This window comes from Ranitomeya imitator, chromosome 2 (assembly GCF_032444005.1).
Source record: "Ranitomeya imitator isolate aRanImi1 chromosome 2, aRanImi1.pri, whole genome shotgun sequence".
In the NCBI taxonomy this organism is placed as follows: Eukaryota; Metazoa; Chordata; class Amphibia; order Anura; family Dendrobatidae; genus Ranitomeya; species Ranitomeya imitator.
This window is the reverse complement of record NC_091283.1, coordinates 524,552,274-524,577,569: the sequence shown is the minus strand read 5'-3', so window position 1 is coordinate 524,577,569 and position 25,296 is coordinate 524,552,274. Positions and strand designations below refer to the sequence as shown.

Sequence of the window (25,296 nt, the reverse complement as noted above, 5' to 3'; positions counted from 1 at the left end):
TTAGAGCACTGAAATTGCAAACATTAGATATAGGTATTTTTCCAGCAGGCGCCTGACAGGCACATTATATGTGAACTCGTTAGTCCGAATATTGTATGTGACGGAGGGTTAAAGGGAAGCTGTCATGTAAAAGAATGGTATAACCTGCAGATATGGGGTTATTCTACAGGTAGATAGCATTATGAAGCTGCTGATGGCCGCACTGAGAGCCCCGCTGCCAGGAGAAAATGAACTTTACTCCTCTTGGCAGCAGGGCTCTCAGTTCAGGTGCTGGGCTGGTTCAGAATGCCATAACCTGCAGCTATGGGGTTATTCTACAGGTAGATAGCATTATGAAGCTGCTGATGGCCGCACTGAGAGCCCCGCTGCCAGGAGAAAATGAACTTTACTCTTCTTGGTAGCAGGGCTCTTAGTTCAGGTGCTGGGCTGGTTCAGAATGCCATAACCTGCAGCTATGGGGTTATTCTGCAGGTGAAAAGCCTTCTGAATCCTGAAACGGCTGATGGCCGCATTGAAAGGCCCGCTGCCAGGAGAAAGTGAAATGTATTCCTCCCGGAAGCCTTCAGCTTTCAGTGGTGCGATGTCAGTCATTGCTTGGTGCACAGAGAGCGGCTGTAACTGTGTCCCCAGAGAAGGAAATGAACTTTATTCCTCCCGGCAGCGGGGCTCTCAGTTCGGGTGCCGGGCAGGTTCAGAAGGCTATTAACCTTTCGGATTAACCCCTTATCTGCAGGTTATAGCGTTATTTTACATCACAGATTCCAGTCAAAACATGACATGAAAAAATGAGACAGAAACGCACTTAACGCTTTAAAAAACCCGCAACTAACTTATCTCGGGCTGTGTTCACACGTAGCATAAATGCTGCACCTTTTCTCTGCCACTTTTATCTGCGTGTTTTCTGCGGGTGTCTGCATCATCTCACGCAGTCAGTTTTCTGGGATTTCTGTGGGTTTCCATGTGTTCATGTTGCAGATTTGAAGCAGCGTATTTTAACCCTTTTTTTTAGTACATAACTGCGTATTATTCACATTATTTTTTCCGGCTCCGCTCATTAGCTCCTAGAGAAAGGATCCGCACCGTCCTGCAGCGTCTTTACACCGGCCGCAGTTTTCATGAAGTTACTTCGGCTTTCCTTTGACAGTTGATTGCAGATTTTCTGCACACAAAAAAAAACCCAGCTGAAAAAAAGCCGCCAATACCACTTGTGTGCACGTAGCCCTAGGGCTGAGAGCCGTGCCACCTGCCCCGCTAGTGTTGCCTCTCGGCGGGGCATTCGCGTGCCGCGGCTTCAGGAAAACGTACTTTCTGCGCCCCGTCATTGGGACTTGCGTCCGTTTCCTCACCCTTGCTGCACAATGTCACCCCACAAATGCCGTCAGGATCTGACCCTGTTCACATGTAGGTTTCACTAATTAACCCTTGGCTCTCAGCTCTCCCACACACTGTCTGGTAAAACTTATAACTAGTCCTATAGGGCAGACGTATGGCGTCATACAAACAACCAGGACATTGGAATCCGGCTTTGCTAACAGCCTACGTCATCCTCGTTTACATATATGACGTGCTCTGCCTCTGACGTCACGCTGCCAGGAATCCTTCTGATTTCCAGCAGGCTGTTCCGCGCCCGTCCTCTCCGCCCCAGGCGGCTCATGTGTCTCCCCGTTGTGCAGGGCGCAGTGCGATGAGGGAGGGGGAGAAATGTCTGCAACAGCCGAACCACAGCGAACGTCCCAGACACCAACAAGTGGGCGGTGATTGTCACTGGCTTATGAATAATGAATTAGAAGGGCGGGGTTTCTGGTGGAGCTTATGCATAATTAACAATAGAGGCGGATGTTCAGAGGAGAGAGATGATTGGAGCAGAGATGATGAGTAATCTCCGCTCACAGACTGACCCCTGGAGGATTGCTGGACACCGATTGGTGGGAAAGTGACTAAGCCCGTGCGCTGGGCGGGAAAGGCTCGCGGCTCAGGCAGTGATTGGCGTGTGTGGGCGGGTCCGCGAGAGGTGGGTCAGGCAGTTTCCGGCATCGCTGCCATAATCTGGAGGAGCTGCGTCAGAGAGAAGAAGAGCAAGAAGTTGTGAGAGGCGGAGATAGGTGAGTGTTCACACTGTGCGCTGCGCCGTGTACGGGAGCCGGCTGCTGCTGGCGGCCTCCCCGGGGCTGTGGTGGTCCACACACTTAGCATGGAACTTGTGACACGTAGGACGGAGGGAAGTGTCAGGGGCAGAAGCGGCTCCCGGCATGGAGGGAGGGGGCACCGGGCGGCAACAGCTGCGGCTGCTGGGAACTCTAGGAGGGCACTGTGTGTGTATAGTGTGCGATATGGCAGTGATGTGTGTGCGTATTGTGGGACATGTATGTAAAACATACACACACACACACACACACACACACACACACACACACACACACACACACACACACACACACACACACACACACACACACACCTCCGTGTGACATGTATGTATTGTGTATATACAATATTGTCACACATAAAATCATATATGCACATTGTGTTTAACGCTCATATATTCATACACATTGCATACATATTATACACTGTGTGTATATTTACCAAACGCTCTCAGACTGTCACACTCTGGTTTTCATGGTGCTTAGTGTTCTTTTCCGGGTTTTTAAGTTCTTTTGGTCGTCAGATGTTTTTATGGTTACTGAAGTGCAGTTATCAGCATTACATTATATTTACAGGGTTCACCCTTATTTTTTGTTTGTCCGCCTGATTTTGAGGATTGATCACAGGTTCTCAATAGAATTGACATCTTGGGTGTTTTATTCACTGAACCACTTAATTTTGCCTTTTTCCTTGTGGCTCGGTATCCATCACGTTGGAGAAAGCAGTGTTTATCACCAAATTGCTCCTGGCTCATTGGTAGAAATTGCTTTTCGAGTCTTTATCTATGGCAGTGTTCTGAGGAAAATTGTGAGTGAGTCCACTCCATGGGTGAAAAGCCCCCACACAGGAATGGTCTCAGGATGTGTTACTGTTGTCATGACACTGGGATATATGGGAGAATGATTGTCTGGATTATTTTCTTGACCAAGCCACTTACATTGTGGAATTGTAGGTCCATAGCCATGTAACTCCCCACATCTCTAGTCTATTGAGAACCTGTGGTCAATCCTCAAAAGCAGGTGGGCAAACAAAAACACAGAAAGGGTAGGTTCACACAAGCGTATTTAAAAAAAACAATTCACAGAATGCACAAATTTTGTGAAAATTAATAGTTCCGTTAGTCTCCAAACTTTTGGCCACGACTGTATGTGTATGTCATGTGGTTTGCTCTTTTAAAGTGTCGATATTTATATTAGGATTATTACTTTCAGTTATTTAATTTCTCCGGAGAGTATTGCATGGCCTATAAGTATTCCTACACCAAATTGATGCTCTCCGCCAGGAGGAATGTTATCCCTTAAGGTACCATCACACTCAGCGACGCTGCAGCGATATAGACAACGAGCCAATCGCTACAGCGTCGCTGTTTAGGTCGCTAGGAGACGTCAAACACGGCAACTCCAGAACGATGCAGGAGCGATCCAGTGACGAAACGGCGACTCACTTATCGTTCTCGCTGGTTGTTGCTCCATGTAAAAACATTGCTGGCGTCGTTGCTTTTGCTGTCAAACATGACGAATCACGCCAACCTGACGACCAAATAAAGTTCTGGACTTCTAGCTCCGACCAGCGATGGCACAGCGGGATCCAGATCGCTGCTGCGTGTCAAACACAATGAGATCGCTATCCAGGACGCTGCAACGTCACGGATCGTTGTTGTTCTCGTTGTAAAGTTGCTGAGTGTGAAGGTACCTTCAGACAACCTATGTGTATATACACAATGTGTGTGTCTACTATGTATGAGTGTACTGTCATTTCATATGAGTGTACAATGATTATGTTCACTTTTGTATGCTAGAGGGGGGAAAACCAAGGTGGCTTTGTGCCTGGTCTGGCATATGGCAGATACCGTTAAAGGGAATCTGTCACCTCATTTTGGCCCTATAAGCTTCGGCCACCGCCATCAGGGGCTTATCTACAGCATTTTGTAATGCTGTAGATAAGACCCTGATGTAACCTGAACGATAAGAAGAACAAGTTAGATGATACTCACCCAGGGGCGGTCCCGGTGCGGTTCGGTCCGATGGGCATCACAGGTCCGGGTCCGCCACCTCCCATCTTCATACAATGTCGTCATCCTCCTTGCTGCTGTTGCGGCTTCAACGCAGGTGTACTGATTTGACCTGTTGAGGGCAGAGCAAAGTACTGCAGTGCGCAGGCGCCGGGCCTCTCTGACCTTTCCCAGCACCTGCGCACTGCAGTACTTTACGCTGCCCTCAACAGGGCACATCAGTACGCCTGCGCAGGAGCTGCCACAGCAGCTAGGAGGATGACAACATTGTAAGAAGATGGGAGGTGCCGGACTGCCCCTGGGGGAGTGTAATCTAACTTGTTTTCCTTATCTTTCAGGTTACATTGGGGGCTTATCTACAGCATTACAAAATGCTGTAGATAAGCCCTTGATGGCGGTAGCCAAAGCTTATAGGGCCAAAATTAGGTGATAGATTCCCTTTAAAGGAAACCTGTCAGGTTCCCCGTTCTCCCAGAACCACCAGGATTTGTTTCTGCATCTGTAAGGGTATGTGCAGAGCTCCTCTGCAGCTTTTCCTGCGGATTTATCGCGTTTTCTTTTTTTAAATTCGTTTATTAACCATAATGTTGAAAGAACAAAAACATAATACACAAATTTATACTCCTTAGTATTACATACAATATTGAGTACGTACAATGTATACATAACTGAATATCATAGTGTGTGTCCAACATATCTTTTACTCCACTGAAACCGTACATATCTGACGTGGAGTTATGAAAAATTTACAGTTATTAAATCCTAACTATAACTGTATCTTACTAACTACTTTCTGCCGCCTAACAATAAACTACGTCCCTTTCTGCATGATACCTAGAAAGAACTGACACTTTACACTAGTATAAATAACCATGAGCTATAAAGTGAGGTGAGAGGAGTTCCAGCCGTTCCAGATCTTCTCAAACTTACCCGGGCATCCTCTATTTTGATACAGTGTACGTTCGTATGGGATAATCGAATTTACTAACTCAATCCAGGCTCTGAGTGAGGGACACGAACCTCCCATCCACCGCATTGCCACCACCTTCCTTGCCATGAAAAGTGACTCTCGTAAGAAAATTGCAACGTGATGACCCCAAGTCTCCTCGTCCCACACCCTAAACAAACAATTTAGTGGCTCAAGAGGAACAGGGGCCAATACTATAGAGGAGAGTAATGAGGTCACCTCCTTCCAATATTGAAGAATGACCGGGCAGTTCCACATCATGTGAACAAAGTCCGCATCTGACAAGTGACAGCGCAGACATTCCGCAGAGTGAAGTCGACCCATTTTAAAAAGCCGCACGGGAGTTAGATATGATTGGTATATTATGTATAATTGTGTCATTCTGTTATTAACCGATGGGGATACCTTCATCGGGGACTCTAAAATTTCCTCCCATTCTTCTTCCTGTGTGTCAGGGATGAGTCTCTCCCATTTCTCCTTAATGAGTTTTATAACTGATTCCGCACCTACTGATAGCATGTAAGTATATAAAGAGGAAATGAGGCCCTGGGGTCCCTGGGATTTGAGGATCCCTATTAGAGGCAGAGACGAGATTGTGCGGCCCGTAACCACCCCCCTCATATATGACTGGAAAGCTGACCTTAATTGTAAAAAACGAAAAAATTGGGATCTCGGAATATCATGTTTAGTCTGCAGCTGTTCAAAGGACACAAAGGTCCCCCGGTCATGTAGATCCCCCACCGAGGTAACACCATGCATCACCCAGAAGGCGGTGGATGGGTGATTCAACAGCGTTGGAAAATAGCTATTTTCCCAAAGGGGCATTTCAGCTATAATATCTGTATATCCAACAATTTTTTTAATTTGTCTCCAAATTAATCTTGCCAGTCGAAGCATGGGCAGCGGATGAGGGGTGATCATTCTCTCCGACTCTAGAAAACCCAATGGACACTCTACCCGAGCAGAATGAAGCAAATGATGTTCAGAGTTAGGGAGATAACCACCAGGCATCCACGTGACCAATGCCTTAGCCTGCCCCGCCAAATAATATAGAAAGAAATCCGGCAACGCCGCACCACCCCCCTGCTTAGGCCTCTGCAAAACAGAAAGTCTAAGTTTGGGCCTAGATTTTCCCCATATAAAGGAAGTTATTAGGGAGTTTAAATTAGTAAAGAGGAACTTAGGTACTGGTACTGCGCTATGTTGCAAACAATAATTAAATTTAGGGAGCAGAATCATTTTGATTAGGTTGATACGGCCCGCAACAGACAGTGGGAGTTTGCTCCATGATGCAAGTTTGGATTTGACTAGTTCTAGTAAAGGATAAATATTAAGTTGTAAATCGGAATTGCTACTTTGGGACATATAAATACCCAGATACTTAAAATTTGATACGACCGGTAGTGAGGACAGAGTTTCAAGATTTAACATGGGAGTATGAGAGAGAGGTAACAGAGCAGATTTGTCCCAGTTTATATACAGGCCAGAATATTTACTAAAGACGTCTATGATAGCAATTACTTTGGGCAGTGTTTCCTTTGCCTTATCCATGAATATTACCATATCATCGGCATATAGGCCGATGGTATCCACCCGACCCGCTATATCTATGCCTCTGATATCTGGGGAGGATCTCATACGTATTGCCAGTGCCTCTATTGCGAGAGCAAAGAGAGCCGGTGAGAGGGGGCATCCCTGACGAGTTCCCCTAAACAATGAGAGGGACTTGGAGATGGAATTATTTATGATTATGCGCGCCTTAGGTTTCATATATAATGCCCTGATCCACCCTAGAAATTTATCTCCAAAGCCATATCTCTGTAGGCATGCTGATAGGAAGGGCCATTCAAGAGAATCGAAGGCCTTGGCCGCATCCAGGGATGCTATTGCCCAATTGTTATCTGGCATCAAAGAACTATATTGGATTATGGATTGAACTCGCCTAATGTTAATAGAAGTATTTTTGCCAGGCATAAAGCCAGTTTGATCTGGATGGATAAGGTCCAATATGATGGAATTCAGTCTAATAGCCAAAATTTTAGTGAAAATTTTATAATCTACATTAACTAACGATATGGGCCGATAGGAGCCACAATCCAGAAGGTCCTTCCCCTCTTTTTTAAGTATAACAATATTTGCCTCATAAAAGGTATCAGGCATGCATCCTCCCTCCCATATGCCCTGGAACACCTTCAGTAGGAGTGGTGCTAGTATACCCCGGTATCTCTTATATAACTCAACAGGAAACCCGTCCGGCCCAGGAGCCTTCCCAGAGGACATGTCCATTATGGCATATTCTACTTCTTCCAAAGTGAATGCAGCATCCATAAGTTCTCGCTGAGTGGGATTCAGTGTGGGGAATATTATATCTGATAAATAATCTAGACATTGTGAAACGCCGAGGCTACTTTTAGAACTATACAATGATTCATAGTAGTCATAAAAACATTGAAGTATTTCTTCGGTCGTGGACACTAATGAGCCGTCTGGCGCACGAATCTGTAATACTGTATTAGATGTATTATGTTGACGTACCAGATAGGCTAGGAATTTACCGGTTTGATTTCCCAATTCAAAGTATGACTGACGCGTGAAGAACAGCTTACGTTTAGATTTGGTGTCCATGTGCTGAGTGTATAATCTCTGTGAGGTCAACCATTCAATTCTATTGCCATTGGTTTGGCTAGCTATATATGCGGCCTCCGCATCCTTCAGTCTCTGTTCCACCCCGTCGTCCTCCCTCAAGGTCACCCTTTTTATGTATGTAATTGTGGAGGACAGACATCCCCTCAAGTATGCTTTGAGGGTGTCCCAGAATAAATTGGTGTTCTGGGGCTCTGGGTGAGACGATATGAAACAATTTAACTGATCCTCTGTTCTGTCGTCATTATCCATTAGTTTAAGCCAGAAGGGGTTCAGCTTCCAGACCATGCCACTCCTTGATTGTCCAAATTTGAGTTTAAGTATAATCGGGCTATGGTCCGATATCCCCCTATTACCGTGTTCCACGTTATCCACCCATGTTACCAGCCCACTAGAACCAAATATGTAATCTATGCGGGATAGGGATTGTCTAGTAGATGAGTGACAGGTGTATCCCCGCACTCCAGGGTGACGTATCCGCCACAGGTCAAGCCATCCACTACTCTCTATAAATGATGCCAATTGGGTCGGGGCCGAAGAGGGGGGCTCCCCAGATCCCCCGTCATCTAGTCTCAATTTATCAAGGCTATTATCCATGACTAAGTTAAAGTCTCCCATACAAATGACTTGTGCGTCCGGATAATTTAGAGCAAAGCTCATTGCCATCCGGAGAACTGACATATTAGCAGGGGGAGGGTTATAGACACATAAAATCACATATTCGCTAGAATTGATTAATGCATGCACAAATACAAATCGGCCATCAGGGTCTCTTCGAGCCTCCTTAGCTTCCCACCTAACATCTCTATGTATTAACAATGAAACTCCTCTCGAGTAGCTGGTGTGGAAAGCATGTATGTACCATTGTACCCACGGCTTCTGTATATATCGGGCCGTATCCCTGGTCAGATGAGTCTCCACAAGGGCTATTATGTGAGGGTGGTAATGCCTGATTTGCGAGAAAACCTTAATTTTCTTTCGGGGGGATTTGATGCCTCGTATATTCCACGTCATGCACACTATTTCAGACCCCATGTCTATTCATCCAAATATGATACATATTATTATTCAGGCAAAGATCAAAGGTGGCACATAGGAAGCAATAGCATTGTCGACGGCAGTTTCTACTTAAATAACAGAGAAAACCAGTAAAAGAAGAAAAATTGAACAAAAACCAAACAGTGTAGGAGCAACGTCCTGTGCTCCCATTGTTAAAGAAATAAGGGGATACCCCTGCTGGATTCAGCGTCCGGTATAGTTGGTAATCTGGACTTCTCCAGAGAGAGCTCCTTATTTAGTAATCCAAAGAGTTCTACTTGACTAAACATATTCAGGATTCCTTTACTCAAGACTCCCCATGAGATCGTAGCCATTCGGTCACCTCCGCCGGATCCGTGAAAAACACCGAAGAACCCTTGTAGACAACACGGAGCCGGGCCGGGAAGACCATTGAATAGATTATATTTTTGTCTCTGAGTTGCTTCTTGATCTCCATAAATCTGGCCCTTTGTTTTTGAAGTTCCACGGAGAAATCCGGGAAGATCGAGATTACAGCATTATCGAATTTAATAGGGCTTTTCTGCCGTGCCAACCGTAAAATAGTATCTCTATCCTTGCAATTGAGGATCCGTGCCAGAAAAGGTCTAGGAGGGGTCCCGGGAGGAAGAGATTTTGTGGGTACTCGATGGGCTCTTTCCACAGCAAATGTCGATGAAAATTCATCTCCCAGAGAAGATTTGAGCCACCCCTCCAGGAATGCCTCAGGTTGTTGACCCTCTGAACGCTCCGGCAGACCAATGATACGGATATTATTCCGGCGTAGTCTGTTCTCTAGGTCATCTGCCTTTTGTTTCCAGGCATTTATAGAGCCGGCTACTTTTGTCAACTTGGTCTCCATGGGTGTGATGGTATCTTCCACATGTGATACCCTCTCCTCTACTTCTGTAATGCGTCCCTTCATAGTCTGCATATCTTGACGGAGACGTCCCACCTCAGTGTGTACATCCTCTATCTTCTCAGTGAGAGATGTTCTGGTTAGGGAAATAGCTTGCATTAACTGGTCCGACGCTTGTTTAAGCGTCAGTTCCTCCTGTTCACTTCCCTCAGTACCATCAGAGGGACGATTTTTGCGTTGCATTTGAGAGGGGTTATTTCTCAGGTTACGTGTGTTATCAGAGGGATCAATTCTGGCAAATTCCTTCAGTTTGTCAGCTGCCCCTGAGCCCTTAGTGCGCTGCATGATTAGCAAGGTCAGAGTCACAGTATATATATATAAGCCCAGCAAAGTTATTACAGGATGGTGATTGCAGCAAACTGAAGTTTAAGTTATAAGTGGGGCAAGTTCCACTGGGGTGTCACGCACCAGGGAAGGTTCACTGTGCCTGCAGTGTCAGCAGCCAAAAGAGGGATCCAAAGCCCTCAGGGGTAATGGCACCGAGAAGTGGAGTGTCTTATATATGAGGAGCGCAGGGCCCAATCTTCCAGGGCACACACCGCGCGTCCTCCCAATGTGTCCCGGATATGTGCTCGCACCCCCACTCCTACAGTGCTGCAGAGATATTAAGATGGCGCCGCGTCTTCAACTGCCGAAGCGCGCGCTCTGAGGGTGACAGCCGCCCCACACAGGCACCACCTTCGCCTCAGTCTCTCACTCACCCGGTGCACCGCTAGCTCTCAGCGCTCACCGCTGGTGTCGGTATTCGCTTGGTGATCAGAGCGCGGCCCCGTCCTGATTCAGAGTGGCACCGCGCTTCTCCTCGCAAAGCACGCTCTGCCCAAGATGGCCGCTTCCCAGCCGCGGGTCCCGAGATCCCCAGTCTCCACAGCTCCCCGGCCACATCGATCTCTCGGCAGGGTCTCGGAAAGTCACCTGGAGTCCAGGGGGTTCGGCGGTGGTGAATATATCACCGTATGCAGGGGTCTTGGTGCAGGATATTCAGAAGGATTGGGGAGCTCTCTCGCAGTGCGTCCTCTCTCCTTCACTACATAGCCACGCCCCCCGATTTATCGCGTTTTCTATTGCGGATTCCGCTGCAGATTTACATCTGCAGTTTTCTATTGGAGCAGGTGTAAAAACGCTGCGGATTCCGCACATAGAATTGACATGCTGCGGAAAATAAAACGCTGCGTTTCCGCACATTTTTTTTCCGCAGCATGGGCACAACGTTTTTTGTTTCCCATAGGTTTACATTGTACTGTAAACTCAAGGGAAACTGCTGCGGATCCGGAGCTAAATCCGCAATGTGTGCACAAAAGTGCAGAAGCTTTCTGATCATGCGCAGTGCGCCTTTCTGAAAGCAAGACCCGTACACCCGGCTTCAGAGGATGAATGCAGCGAGGGAGAGAAGCCGTGCTCATGCGCATGCGCGAGCTAAGTATAGCGCTGACTCTTGTAAGTCATGTTCTCACACTCACAGGGGCGTGATAAGATGCTAAGTGGGCCGTCTAGTCTGGGGACACTAACGCCTCATCGACTAGTCAAAGGCCTCATTTACATATCATAAACTGACTTTAGAATCTACTATATAATTGTCTAAGGGTCACTTCCGTCTTTCTGTCTGTCACGGATATTCATTGGTCGCGACCTCTGTCTGTCATGGAATCCAAGTCGCTGACTGGTCGTGGGCGTTTTGCCATGACCAATCAGCGACGGCCACAGTCTGGCGGCAATATGGCCGCTCTTTCCTCCCCGCAGTCAGTGCCCGCTCCATACTCCCCTCTAGTCATCCTGTCATCCGTCACACAGGGTTAATTCCAGCGTTAATGGACCGCGGTGTAACGCACTCCGGTTACGCAGCTATTAACCCTGTGTGACCAACTTTTTACTATTGGTGCTGCGTATGCAGCCTCAATAGTAAAACGATCTAATGTTAAAAATAATAAAAAAAAGGTTATTCTCACCCTCCGACGTGCGTGCTGTCCTCGGCAGTGCAAGCGGCAGGTTTCGGTTCCAAAGATGCTATGCGAGAAGGACCTTCCATGACATCACGGTCATGTGACCGCGACGTCATCACAGGTCCTGCGCTCATACCAACCCTGGGACCGGAAGCTGCCGCGTACACCGCACACAGGGCCAGGACTGCAAGGGGCCCTCGGAAGGTTAGTATATGTTTATTTTTTAACCTGTTGCATACGTGGCTGTGCAGTATACTACGTGGCTGTGCAGTATACTACGTGGCTGTGCAGTATACTACGTGGCTGTGCAGTATACTACGTGGCTGTGCAGTATACTACGTGGCTGTGCAGTATACTACGTGGCTGTGCAGTATACTACGTGGCTGTGCAGTATACTACGTGGCTGTGCAGTATACTACGTGGCTGTGCAGTATACTACGTGGACATGCATATTCTAGAATACCCGTTGCGTTGAAATCGGGCCACCATCTAGTTTTCTATAAAGATTTTGTTTATGCATGTAATGTAATACAGGCACTGTTGGAGGCAGGGTATTTATATATGCAGACACAACTGCTGGTGGTTCTGGGGTTGCGGGGGACCTGACAGGTTCTCTTTAACTTACAATAGTGTCAATTATTTTACTGGAAAAAAGTGTTGTGTGCCGCTTTGCCATTCCCTTCAAATATGAAGGAATGGCTCTTTCTGCAGTAAATGCAGATGTGAGCCTACTGTAGAGTACTGTTGGGGCAGTCTTGCCACTACTATCTGAGTGTTGTAATTAAGCCTTGTTCACAGGGTCAGTATTTGGTCAGTATTTTACATCAATATTTGTCAGCCAAAATCAGGAGTGGAACAATCAGAGGAAAAGTGTAATAGAAACACGTCACCACTTCTGTATCTTTCACCCATGATTATTTTGGCTTACAACTATTAATGTAATGTACAATAACAAATTGTATTGTGGTACAATGTTAGCCAGAAAAATCGATGTGAATACTTTTCTGCCCAATGATGACAATAGTATTCTAGGAGTGATACCTTTATTGGCTTACCAGAAAACATGTTTGTAAGCTTTCAGAGCACAGTGGCCATTTTAGAGCGGACTTGTACAGACAATAGACATTACAGCATAACAATAATCACAGATCAAAACAGATACCAAGAGGAATGAGGGCCCTGCTCACAAGCTTATAATCTATGAGGAAAAAGGGGGAGACACGAGAGGTGGATGGTAACAGAACACGATGCGAGGAACCTGATTATGGTTTAAGTTTTTTGAATGGGCCACACAGGGATAGTTAGGTTAATGCGTTGAGGTGGTAGGCCAGTCTGAACAAATGTGCTTTTAGGGCGCGCTTAAAACTGTGGGGATTAATCGTATTAAGGCTACTTTCACACTGGCGTTTTTTTTAATACGTCGCAATGCGTCGTTTAGGGGAAAAAACGCGTCCTGCAAAGTTGTTTGCAGGATGCGTTTTTGCCCCATAGCGTAACATTACCGACGCATTGCGATGTATTGACACACGTCGCAACCGTCGTGCGACGGTTGTGGTGGACCGCCGGGAGCAAAAAACGTTAAATGTAATGTTTTTTTTGCTCCAGACGGACCGCTTTTTCCGACCGCGCATGCGCTGCCGGAACTCCACCCCCACCTCCCCGCACCTCACAATGGGGCAGCGGATGCGCCGGAGAATGCATCCGCTGCACCCGTTGTGCGGCGCTAACAACGCTAGCGTCGGAATCTCGTCACGACGCAATGCGACGGGCCGAATTCCGACGCTAGTGTGAAAGTAGCCTAACCTGGATAGTGCATTCCAAAGAATTGGTGCAGCACGTGAAAAGTGTTGGAGACGGGAGTGGGAGGTTCTGATTATTGAGGATGCTAACCTCAGGTCATTAGCAGAACGGAGAGCACTGGTAGGGTGGTAAGCTGAGACCAGGGAGGAGATGTAAGGTGTCGCTGAGCCATGGAGTGCTTTGTGGATGAGGATAATAAGTTTGTACTGGAGTGGATGGGTAACCAGTGTAATGACTGGCACAAGGAAGAGGCATTGGTGTAATGGTTGGTGAGGAATATGATCCTGGCTGCAGTATTTTGGAGCCAGTGATCGGATGTGGGGGGTGAATGAAATGGTTAGTAAAATGGCTTTACACTTTTTATCTATAGGAATAATGTATCCAAATGTATTTCTATGTGGAAAATGATTTGGCAGGAGATGCTTTGGGGGCTAATCCCCACATGCATATACCAGCCATATTTTCTATTATATATTGTGGCACCACCACTGACTTTATGGAGTGGCACCAGTGATGGTACACCACAGCCTCTCTAATCCTCTAATTGTGGATATGCGCTGATAATATTGGAAAAAAAACCATAACCTTTTAAGTACTAAAGAAATCCTGAACTGGTTGAAAAAGTCTAACAGCTTTTCTGATATAGAAACCCTGCAGTTACTTTCATATGCCTCTGTAAGGCTAAATCTGGCGAATGTTGGAAAAACTGGATCCGGCTTCAGGCTTTCTCGCCGGAGACAAAAAACGTTGCTATGGATTTTTTTTCAAGAAACTGGAAGCAGCAGATTTGCCGGATCCGGCGAAAACCGGACGAAACACAATGTCATCCGGTGCAATCCGGCACTAATACAAGTCTATGGGGAAAAAACCTGATCCGGTGGCAACATTCGCCTGATCCGTTTTTTTGAAAGTTAGCCGGATTTAGCCTGACACTGAACCTGATGTGTGAAAGTAGCCTAAAACACACGGGCAGAGGTTTTCTGAAGCAAACCCATCATTCTACTGTGTTTTTTTTTTTTTTTTTTTTTTAGGGGCAGGACTGTAGTGGTGATGTTTTGACTACAGTGCGGGACCACTGCAGACAGTCATTTGGCTCACCAGTCTTGTGTAAATTACATCACCATGGACCCTGCAAAGTGATTGGTTGCAGCAGTCACGTACTGTAGTTTGATCATCATCGCTTTTTTGTTTTGTTTTAAACCAAAGTCAGGATATGATCGTGAAAAGGAGAAAGCTTTAAACGGAACACTGACGCCTCTTTTTGCATTCTCTCCTGTGTTTGGTTGAAAACCTGCATCAGAACCTGCTATAAATATTGCATGTGTGATACCAATCTGAAAGGCCGCGTGCAAACGATCCGGAAGTAGCAGCGCTTTGGAGACTGCGTATGTTCACTGCCTCCAAAGCGCTGCCTTATATTTCTCTTGCGGTCTGGAGAGACACGCCGCATGTCAGTTTCCATGGGTGATCTGTGGACGCCTAGTGGGCATAGGTTTTCTTGAGATTCCATACCCTATGCTGTAACATCTGCCCATGGCGGGTTGGGCGCTGTATAAGTACGCAGCGTGCAACCCGCAGCAACTCGGAATCGTGTGCACATACCCTAAAGAGTTTTCCAGTTCATTTATAGCCTTAACTTTTCTCCAGAATAATGAATATTTTCTCTGGGTTATTTTTGTGCCACTCTTAGACAGTAATGGGGGGTGGATTACCAATTTGCGACCATTTCATTGAAAATGGAGAGTGGCACCTTGGATTTCCAATATCCCAGAGTATATCATTAATATCAGACCAGTTAGGATCAGGCACCCCATTGGCCAGGTGTTACCAATTCTGCCAGCAGACGGATATAATAAGTGAGCAGAGCAGTTTATGACCACTCCATCATACTGTTCTGTGGCCGCTCCCAGCTTCTGCAGATCATCTCCTATTGAATAGCTGGTGACAGAAGATTATGGGGGTACCGGGTGTCGGACTCCAGTGATCTGATGCTAATGACCTATTATACACTTCTCAATAGTCACAATGCACCATATCTATCTTTATTTGCCAATTTAATTATCTTGTACCATATTAAATGATTTGCATCATGAAATCATCTAGATAATTCCATGGTTGATGTGATTAAAATTTTTTGGTGGAAATAATGAGGACAATGATATACAATATACAGAGAGCATGTATTGTGCTGGCATGGTGTAATATGACCTAATTGTATTATAGCAGACAATCTATATGTGGAAGCATGCCATCAGGTATTGATCTGCACTAATGGTCTAGACAGGCTGGGAATAGCAGGTCATGGTGCTCCTGTGTCCTGTTCCTTCCATCTCCTCTGTGATCCCAGGGTTGTGCTCCTCGCATTATACATTTTGTCACTTGGATGTTTTCCCATTGTGTCTGTGGTCTTCTGGTGCAAGCAAACGAACATTGTTCCAGATATGTCTCTACATGTGTTTAGTGTGCAGTGAGGGTTGTCATCTTTATCTGCACAGTCTTGGAGAATTCGCAGACATCAGACATTTGTGCCCAGGAGGTTACTGACCTCTATGGGGAAGAGATGTGGGCGATCAGACATATGTGCTCCTTTACCCCACTGTGACACATCATATTAGAGTAGCAGGGTAGCTTTTCTCCTAGAGTTACGGAAGGCATTAGTGATGAATGATGGGTGTCCTCAGAGTATGCGCTGCGCAGGGACATCAACATTTTCTTCCTTACATATAAAGGAAGAGTTTTTCCTGCTTTGCCCTGGAATATATATGGACATATTGTACCTTAGTGACTTCAGTTTCTGACAGGGTGTGGTGGTGTCACTCAGCCGCTCATAGATTTCATGCATCTCTTTAGTACAGAATTTTAAAGGGAACCTGTCACCCCAAAATCGAAGGTGAGCTAAGCCAACCGGCATCAGGGGCTTATCTACAGCATTCTGAAATGCTGTAGATAAGCCCAGATGTAACCTGAAAGAGGAGAAAAAGAGGTTAGATTATACTCAGCCAGGGGCGGTCCCGGTCCGATGGGCGTCGCGGTCCGGTGCCTCCTATCTTCATCAGATGACATCCTCTTCTTGTCTTCACACTCCAGCATACTTTGTCTGTCCTGTTGAGGGCAGAGCAAAGTACTGCAGTGCGCAGGCTCTGGGAAAGATCAGCGAGGCCCTGCACACTGCAGTACTTTGCTCTGCCCTCAACAGGGCAGACAAAGTACGCCTGCGCCGGAGCCGCAGTGTGAAGACAAGAAGAGGACGTCATCTGATGAAGATAGGAGGCACCGGACCGTGACACCCATTGGACCAGGACCGCCCCTGGGTGAGTATAATCTAACCTCTTTTTCTCATCTTTCAAGATACATCAGGGGTTTATCTACAGCATTCCAGAATGCTGTAGATAAGCCCCTGATGCCGGTGGGCTCAGCTCACCTTCAATTTTGGGGGTGACAGGTTCCCTTTAAGGCCTCCCCATTGTATAGTCTTTGTGCGCGGCCTTATGCAAGGTTTTAAATATGTAAAAATCTAATACTTATTTAACTAAATAATTGGCATATAACCTAGGATAGCCCTTGGATTTTTGCTGTTTGCAGTTTGTACTGCAAAGGGTCTGCAGAAGGCAATGGTTGCTGCTGTAGATGCAGATTTTTGCTGATTGGATTGATTTATTTCAATTGCGGCACCCTAAAATCTAGTAAAGATATTCTGGTTTGTATGATTGGTGAGCGCCAAAGGACAATATACAAATCTAATATTCAAACAAAGATCATCAACTTGTTAAGAATATTAAAGGGGTTATCCCGTCCAAATTTTTCACTCTGTATGCCTGCACACTTACGAATTCCCCCAGCGCATGCACTGTGTGGTATGATGATTTTCCGGACTCACTTTAAAGGAAGTCTGTGAGCACAGAATGACTGTACAGACCAAGCACAGATGTCTGATGCACCCTTGGTGTGGCAAAACTGTTCAGTGCACCTTCTCACCTACTTGTTCTCAGTTTATCTCCTCCTTTCTTAGCTGTGTGGAAAGCGAGAGCTGCCAACCAAGAAAGAGGAGGGCAGAGATAGGTGAGAAGATGCCTGAACTGCTCTGCCACACCAAGCCTGTACTGAGCACTTGAGTTGAATTTGAATTGTTTTGTGTTACGATTTATGTTACGGTTCAATATCACAGATACTACAAGAGATGAAACAACATCAGAATTCCCCGTCATCAAAGCTGCCCATATCGAAGCGGTGAAATATTGCTACACTCTAGTTGATCTCATACACAAAGTTTCCATGTTTATAGGCATATAATATAATAAAACCGCAATCAGGTTGCGAAGTACTACAGATGGCTTAATTCAATTTTTGTTATTTTGCTTCTTCAGTGTTAGCTTTCATGTAAATCCTTTCAATTCGGTGGACTCTGCTGTGTTTCTTGTGCTACAGTCTGAAGGGAATTCCCATTTTATTACAATTACTTATAAATTCATGTACGTCCGACCTCTCAACTATTAGGATTATGCAGATAACTGATGGCCGGCTCCAGTTGTTCCGCATGCTTCACTAGGCTCCCTAACTCCACTAGATTTCAATGGAAAGGGACACATGCCAGCCCTTTTAACCTTCTGGTGACGTGTATAAAGAACTAGATGGTGGCCCAATTCTAACGCATCGGGTATTCTGGAATATGTATGTATATAGCAGCCACATAGTATATAGCACAGGCCACGACATATTCTAGAATACCCGATGCGTTAATACAGGCCACGCAGTATATAACAGTGGCCACACAGTATATAACACAGCCCAAACATTGCCCACGCAGTATATAGCAGCCATGCAGTATATAGCAGCTATGTAGTATATGACACTGCCCACGTAGTATATAGCAGTGTGGGCACCGTATCTCTGTTAAAAAAATAAAATAATTAAAATAAAAAAATAGTTATTTACTCACCCTCCGGCATCCAACGAAGCTCTGTCGATGTGCGTGTGGCTGCCGTCAGCTTCCGTTCCCAGGATGCATTGCGAAACTACCCAGCTGACTTAACGGTCGGTCTCGCGAGACAGCTAAGTCTTCTGGGTAATTTCGTAATGCATCTCTGTGAACGGAAGCTGGCGGCAGCCGCGCGCGCCTCGGCGGACGACGGAAGGTGAGAATAGCAGGTTTTTTGTTTATTAGCATTAGATCTTTTTACTATTGATGCTGCATAGTCACCATCAATAGTAAAAAGTTGGTCACACAGGGTTAATAGCAGCGTTAACGGAGTGCGTTACCAGTGTCATAACGTGGTCCGTTAACGCTGTCATTAACTCTGTGTGAGCGCTGACTGGAGGGGAGTATGGAGGAACTAATTCTCAGCCGGGCTGTGCCTGTTGCTGATTGGTCGTGGCAGCCAGGACAGGCAGCTGGCGAGACCAATCAGCGACTCGGGATTTCCGGGACAGACAGAAGGACAGACAGAAGTACCCCTTAGACAATTATATAGTAGATGCAGCAAACTTAGGCTAGCTGGCCCCATTGTTGAGATCGTTTATGTAGTCATTGAAACTATCATTATCTGCACTTAAATCCACATGTTCTTGGTGAATTTTGCGGGTTTAATGCATCTAATGACTCGCTGTGGGGGAAACTACACTGTTGGCCAAATTAACATGCTGCTGCTCGTTAAATAAAAACATAGTGGGCACGGGATTTATAAAAACGAGCCACTGCTTGTAATGTAGAACGCAGCATTTTGGATGCAGTGCAGGTGAGCTGCTATTCCTGATTGTGGGCACGCAGCCTAATAGAAACACATGCACCACTTCTGCATTTTTTTTTTTTATTTTTTTTACCCACTACTGGTTTTGGCTGCACCCTATAGTAAGCGACTGTGTTCTTGTGAAATGTCTTCATGCTCCTGATATGTTACAAAGTCTCATGCAAAAAAAGCTTTTATAGACAGCGTACGGTATCTATTTTTAATTCCTTTTTTTGTATAAATTACTTAGTTAAAAATAAATAAAATGGATGGTCTCCGATCCCTCGGCCTAAAGAACAGATTCCTTTGGCCTAGTGCTGGACTCCTGTACAATGGATGTGCTGTGGTCAGATTTATTACACCATTACACATTCGGTTTATTGTCACTGCACCAGACTGGGAATTTGTGGTGGTTTCTGGATAAGAAATGTCACTTCTGTCTGCGTCTTTAGTTAGAGAACGCTCTTGTGGTTCCTTGTGATGTAACAGGCCTGTGTACGCGTTCCAGCATGTACCACATGTGTCCTACTATTAGTCAGCACGGGCCGCTTGGCTTACAGTGTGGAGTCATCTATCATGTTTGCTCTTTAGTTGGGGGAGCCTGTGTTGTGTGATGACCTCACTGGGGATTCACCACATCACCAGCCTCCGATCTACATTGTGTTTTTATTGTAGTTTTTAGACCTTGTGGGTACTCCAGAGGCTTTATGCATGTTTCCATGCTTCTCCACCCCCCCCACAACTAGAGGAATTTTGAAGGACCTTTACTTGACCAGAAATCTGTCTTGAATGAAGTACACAATGCTCATGGGGAACTTCGTTTCATTTGTTTTCTCCATGCATGACTGGTACTGGCCAAGATAATCATCTTATCTCACTCCTCCTTTCTATATTGCAGCAGTTTTCCATTCATTGACTTCCTATTGTGCTTGCTGCGCATTTAAAGGGCACTTATTGCCAAATCAAAAGTAGCAATTTTTTATTCCCATTGATACTGAGAATTTAAGATTTTTTTTTTCTCTAATCCACAAGGCCTTTCCTAAGATATTGGCATCCAATATGCTAACCTTTGTTCTTTACCAAGGGTCAATACTCACGTAATAATATTCAGACCAGCCTAAAGACAGACCCCTGGAGAACTCTGTGAGCCATGTTCCTAAAGTAAAGACCAATTATTGGGTTGACTAAATTAAAATGCTCATATCTCTGGAACCTTATGGTGGTCAAAACAGCTTTTGACCTAGTGAGAAGTTGTCATATATACAGCTTTATGTTCAGACAGAACAATAGGATAAAGCATGGTGGAGGAATAGATTTTCAGACTCCCAATAGACAATGTAGTTATGTTGGGCTCACTGATTTTAGCTGTGCTATGGGTAAATATAGGAGTTTGGGTTGTGCTCTTCTGTACAGTTGGGAAAAATGTGTAAGTTCCTTACACCTGTCTCTTTTGACCATTTACAATTCCCAAAATGTCATAAAAAGAAATATGGTAGAAGATGTATGTACTTGTGTATTATATACACTCCTCAACATTGAAATTCCAACACGAGAAGGAAAAGTCGTGCACTTATAAAAATCACAGGAACGATTGATGTGTTAATGGTATTCATGTAGAAATAATGTTTTCTAAACATCTCTATGGAGTGTGCACACCAAGCACAGAATTTGCACACGCCATGCCAGCTATCAATGAGGTTATTAATGGCTGAGGAATGATTTGCCACGCTGAATCACTGCGCCATTCTTATAATCTGATGAGTTCACTTCCATGAAGAAGGCTTCACATGGGAGTGTCATACCGGTCCTACTCAAGGCTGCATGTTGCTCATGCTACTGTGAGCAGCCAGCGTGATCTAAACATGCTACCATGGCCTGCAGCGTCTCTGAACTTGTCTCCCATCGAGCACATTTAAGATGTCATTGGACGCCAATTATAAAGGGAGATGCAGGCAGTGGATCTTGATGACTAAAATGCTCAATAGCATCCAGCATGGCTGAACAGTTCTCAGACAATCAATAACCTCATTGATAACTTGGCAGCTTTCAGTGTATGCTGTGCATAAGCAGAAAGTTGCCAGTCAGTGGTGCCGGCAATGTAATTCAGAGCTCGTGACTATGGATGACTACATGGCAATTGGTTTACTAGTCCTGCTGATAAAATAAAACAAATGATTTTATAAAAACCATACCAAGCAACCCAGTAAGTGATACTTCTCTGGAATCAGGATCTCTGCTCCTACATCATGCTGCTTTCATATTATGAAAAAACCTGATGATAGATTCCCTTTAACCCCTTCACGACATGCGTCGTACTAGTATGATGCATGCCGTGCCCTTCCTTTGATGTTGGCTCCGGTGCTGAGCCCACATCTTTCCCAGCACGTCGGCTGTTTTGAACATCTGACATGTGCCCCTAAAAGCCGCTGGTGGAATCACGATCCACACATGGCTGTTAACCTGTTAAATGCAGCTGTCAGTTGCTGTCAGCGGCATTTAATGTGATCACACCAGAAGTGCGTCACTAATCCTGCCCATTGGTGACCCTGTCACATGATTGTCGGTCACCAATGGGTCGCTATGACAACCAGAGATCTCCAGCAGACCTCTATGGTTGTCATTGCCGGATTGCTATGCGTGCCGCCCACCGGTCGGCGCTCATAGCAAGTGAGCATTTCAGCTACATACAGATCTGATCATCACCTGTGTGTAGCACAGGCGATCAAACAACTGCAGCTTCTAGTCTCCCATAGCGACTATTGAAGCATTCAAAAAGTAAACCAAAAAAAAGTTATTAAAAAATGAAGTTTAAATCACCCCGATTTGCCCCATTCAAAATAAAACAATAAAAAAACCCACATATTTGGTATTGCTGTGTTCAGAATCACCCGATATATCAAGCTATAAAGAGAATTAATCTGATCGGTAAACGGCATAGCAAAAAAAAGTTTAAACGCCAGAATTACGTGGGTTTTTTTTTTTGGTTGCCGCGACATTGCATTAAAATGCAGTAATGGGCGATCAAAAGATTGTATCTACACCTAAGTGGTATCCATTAAATGTCAGCTCGGCACGCAAAAAATAAGCCCTCACCCAACTTGAGACCACGAAAAATGGAGACCCTACGGGTATCAGAAAATGACGCAATACTTTTATTTTGTTTTAACAAACTTTGGTTTTTTTTCACCATTTAGGCTATGTGTACACGTTGCAGATTAGGCTTAGGAATTTCTGGTGCGGATTCTGCCTCCTGGCAAAAAAAACGCACCTACGGATTTGTCGCTTTTTTTGTGCATTTTTGCTGCGGTTTTCTTGCGGATTTGCTGCGTTTTTTACCCCTGCGGTTTTCTATAATGGGTACAAAAACGCTGCAGATTCACAAAAAAGTGACATGCTACTTCTTTTAAACCGCAGCGTTTCCGCAGCAGATTTTCTGCAAAGTGTGCACAGCATTTTTTTTTTCTCATTGATTTACATTGTACTGTAAATCAACTGCGGATTTGCAGCGTTTCTGCACCTCAAAAAATGCTGCGGATCCGCAGAGAATCCGCAACGTGTGCACATACCGTATATACTCGAGTATAAGCCGAGATTTTCAGCCCATATTTTTGGGCTGAAAGTCCCCCTCTCGGCTTATACTCGAGTCATATACCCGGGGGTCGGCAGGTGAGGGGGAGCGGGGACTGTGTAATCATACTTACCTGCTGCGGCGCAGTCCCTGGCTTCCCCGGCGCTGCAGATTCTTCCTGTACTGAGTGGTCACATAGCACCGCTCATTACAGAAATGAATAGGCGGCTCCACCTCCCATAAAGGAGGAGCCGCATATTCATTGCTGTAAATGATCGGTAACTGTGACCGCTCAATTACAGGAAGAAGCTGCAGCGTCGGGGAAGCCAGGGACTGCAGGGACAGCGCCGCAGCAGGTGAGTATACGGGGATCGCAGCGCTGCGCTATATTTACCTGCTCCTCTCTCCGATGCGTCTGCAGCGTCTCCTGGCTGTGACGCTCAGGTTAGAGGGCGCGGTGACGTAGTCAGTGCGCGCCCTCTGCTGAGCGTCAGTGCTGGAGACGGAGCCGCACGAGGAGCAGGTAATTATTGAAAGCGCCGGCATCCTGAGCAAGAGAGGTGAGTATGTGATTTTTTTTTTTTTTTTTTTTTTATTGCAGCATTATATATGGCACAGCTTTATATATGGAGCATCTATGGGGCCATAATCAACGGTGCAGAACATTATATATGACACCGCTTTATAAGGAGCATCTATGGGGCCATAATCAATGGTGCAGAGCAATATACCGTATATGGGGCACAGCTTTAAAAGGAGCATCTATGGGGCCATAATCAACAGTGCAGAGCAATAAATATATGGGGCACAGCTTTATAAGGAGCATCTATGGGGCCATAATCAACGGTGCAGAACATTATATATGGCACAGCTTTATAAGGAGCATCTATGGGGCCATAATCAATGGTGCAGAGCAATATACCGTATATGGGGCACAGCTTTAAAAGGAGCATCTATGGGGCCATAATCAACGGTGCAGAGCATTCTATATGGCACAGCTTTCTATGGAGCATCTATGGGGCCATAATGAACGGTGCAGAGCATTCTATATAGCACAGTTGTATATGGAGCATCTATGGGGCAATAATGAACGGTATGGAGCATCTATTTTTATTTTTGAAATTTACCAGTAGCTGCTGCATTTTCCACCCTAGGCTTATACTCGAGTCAATAAGTTTTCCCAGTTTTTTTGTGGCAAAATTAGGGGGGTCGGCTTATACTCGGGTCGGCTTATACTCGAGTATAAACAGTACTTTTAAATAAAACCGCCTATACATGTTTGGTGTCTATGAATGCATAATGACCTGGAGAATGATAATGCCAGGTCAGTTTTAGCATTTGGTCAACATGGTCAAAAAAAAAAAATCCAAAAACCAGTTCTGGTATTGCACATATTTTGCAATTTCACCGCACTTGGAATTTTTTCCCGTTTTTTTTTTTTTTTTTTTGAGTACACGATATGGTAAAACCAATGATGTCATTCAAAAGTGCAAACGCAAAAAACAAGCCCTCACGTGGCCATCTTGACTGAAAAATAAAAAAAGTTATACCTCTGGGAAGAAGGGGAGCGAAAAACAGAAACACAAAAACGAAAATGGGCTTCGGCGTGAAGGGTTTAAGTAGGTCACTGTATTTGCCTTATCACAAAGGTAATCTGTCACTTGATTCATGCTGCCCAAATCACTGGCAGAATGAATCAGAGCCTGGCTTCACAATTACTCCAGCGTTTCAGAAAAAAATTAGTTTGATAAGCTGGCTGTGGACTACAGGGAGACGAGTGCTATGGTGCCCCTAGTTGGCTTCTTCCCTCAGATGTGCGCCTGCTTCGCCTCCCCTTCAACTTTCTAGATAAAGCTGATGTTCTGTTTGTGTTATGATTGCTGGAAGTTATGCGTGTTGACAAGCTATGTTGATGAGACAGGATCTCCACTATTTCCTTTTTCCTCCCTGGCTCACTGCTTGCGCACAATCTTTAGGGTGTTGCTAATAGATAGAAGTATAACACTTCATATTGAATGACATGCCTGTGTTCACACACAAGTATGTGATGGAGAGCAGAGCTCCAAGTTATTTGATTTGGAGATCTACCTTGGGGTACAGCATCAGGACACTATCTAGTTTTCTTTTTTTTTTTTCCCCTCAGATGCCAGACAAAGCTAGGTTCACATTGCATTAGTGGGTGTTCGCTAACGGACTCTGTTACATGGCGCAATTGTCGCAATTAACGCTATGTAACGGATACGTTAGCGCACCCATTGACTGCAATATGCTAACGGATCACTAACACATCGCAAACATATGCCATTTTTGGCATGCGCCTGCGATGTGCCGTTAGTTTCGGACAGACCTCAAACGCTGCTTGCAGCGTTCAGGGTCCGTTCCTCGCTAGCGCAGATCGGGCATCTGCGCTAGCGGGATTGCCGAACGCAATCCCTTTTTGGACATTGCGTTTGTAAAAATAATGCATTTTTTTGCTGATTTTTTTTTTTTTTTTTTTTCAAGTGGATTATATGTGATTTATCTACAGTACAAATCAATAGTTGAT

General features: G+C 45.3%; 1 protein-coding gene across 4 annotated transcripts in view; it reads left to right on the top strand.

The window, feature by feature from the left end:
- Positions 1–1,845: 1,845 nt before the first annotated feature.
- The window catches only part of STAT3 (signal transducer and activator of transcription 3), a 97,143-nt gene continuing 73,692 nt past the window's right edge, over positions 1,846–25,296 (top strand). For 2 of the 4 annotated variants that reach the window (XM_069751814.1, XM_069751811.1), the window contains exon 1: positions 1,986–2,102. The gene's annotated coding sequence lies outside the window, so the exon portion shown is untranslated. Of the gene's footprint in view, positions 2,103–25,296 lie in introns of all 4 variants that reach the window. The other 2 variants (XM_069751812.1, XM_069751815.1) reach the window with 2 other exon arrangements.